The sequence below is a fragment of the Gymnodraco acuticeps genome, unplaced genomic scaffold (genome assembly GCF_902827175.1).
Source record: "Gymnodraco acuticeps unplaced genomic scaffold, fGymAcu1.1, whole genome shotgun sequence".
NCBI classification, from domain to species: domain Eukaryota; kingdom Metazoa; phylum Chordata; class Actinopteri; order Perciformes; family Bathydraconidae; genus Gymnodraco; species Gymnodraco acuticeps.
The window spans coordinates 47,501-49,188 of NW_022991623.1; positions in this window are offsets into that span (position 1 = coordinate 47,501).

The window sequence follows — 1,688 nt, forward strand, 5'->3', positions numbered from 1 at the left end:
AAAAGTTGTCCCTACATTTTGTTTGTCAAAATCTGAATTTACAAAGTAACTACACTGTAAAATATTACCATGATTTCACAATATTTAGCTGTAATATTTTACAATAAATTACTGTTTTACCACTTTACAGTCTTTACCTGTAATGTTCACAATATAACACTGTAATTTAGAATTTCACAGTGAAATCAATACAGGCACAGCAGTTAATTACTGTGAATGTACAGGATCAATGATTTCCAGGATTTCACAACATGTTACTGTATTATTTCACAGTAAAATACTGTATTCAGACCATCCTCTGGGATAACACAACAAATTAAGTGATTTTCTTGCTTTTATCGCTCTTGCTTGGCTTTAAATACTAATTTATTTCTTTGGTGCAGGTTTTACTTAAATTGAAAGGGGCACCGCTGCATGTGCCTTAAAATAAATGAGGCAACATTGCTTCCTGGGCATTAATCCTGAGACGGACTCGAAAGCCAAAAAGAGGCATGGCAATTTAAACCCCCATGTCAGCACATTCTTCAGAACAATTGTTGACTTTGAGTGGATGTCTGTGTAGACATGTGTTAAGTGCTCCCCTCCTTGTTTTCTGTCTCCCTGGCTCCGCCTCTGCCCAGGTGCACCTGGTCTGCCCCTGGCTCCGCCTCTGCCCAGGTGCACCTGGTCTGCCCCTGGCTCCGCCTCTGCCCAGGTGTTCCAAATTCCACTCAGCCATGTGTATATATAAAGAGAAGCTGGAGGAGAAGGATGTCTCGCCTGTCCTAACGCCGGAGACACTGTCCTTAGAATACCTCGTTGCCATTCTGACCTGTAGGCCATATTTTTGCAGGTGTCTTTATGTTTAGCCTTGAAGGACCTGGTAGTCGTTTCCGCGGCTTTATTTTGTTTCCCATAGGGTTTATATTTGATTTCTGGTTAGGTGGGGGAGCTCTGGGTCCTACGGCCCGTGGTGTGGCTGGCTCGGGTTCCCTCCTTCTGTTTGTTCCTTTTGGCCACTCCTCCAGACCTCTTTTTGTTTCCCGTTTCGCTTGTGTGAGCAAACCGGTACCGGTTATTGCGTGTATTCTTTCATGTTGCGGGTCTCAGCACAAGCCACGACCGCGGAGTAGAGGTTGGGGCCGTAACAACATTTCCAAGACACTGTGAAATGTACTTTGCACTTCAATGGAGTAATAACAAGTTAAAATGGGCATTTTCTTTGTTTTTCTTTGTTGATTGAGCTGATTGAGTTATGGTACAATCTCAGTCAAATTTACAATATATTATCGTATTATTTAGATTTGTATATTTACAGTAAATTACTGGCTACTGTGTTGCATTACTTCTACAGTAATAGTGTGAACATACAGGTAATTACTGTAATTTATGTACAGCAAGGTACCATAATACCACAGCTCTGTACTGCTATATCACAGTAATTCCATGGGCATGGCAACTGTAAAGTCACAGTATTTAGTTGTACTTTTATTCTAATTAACTGTAAAATACAGTAAATTACTGTGAAATCCATGCAACTAGTAGCCAGTAATTTACTGTAATTTTACAGCCAAACATTTTACAGTGTAATAAATACATCTGTAAAATAAACGTGATGTATTGTTGTATTTGCTTCCAAAATTCAGTAGAATACATGTATAAAGTAGTATACAATGTAAATACTTGGGTAAAGTTTAATTATCTCAAAT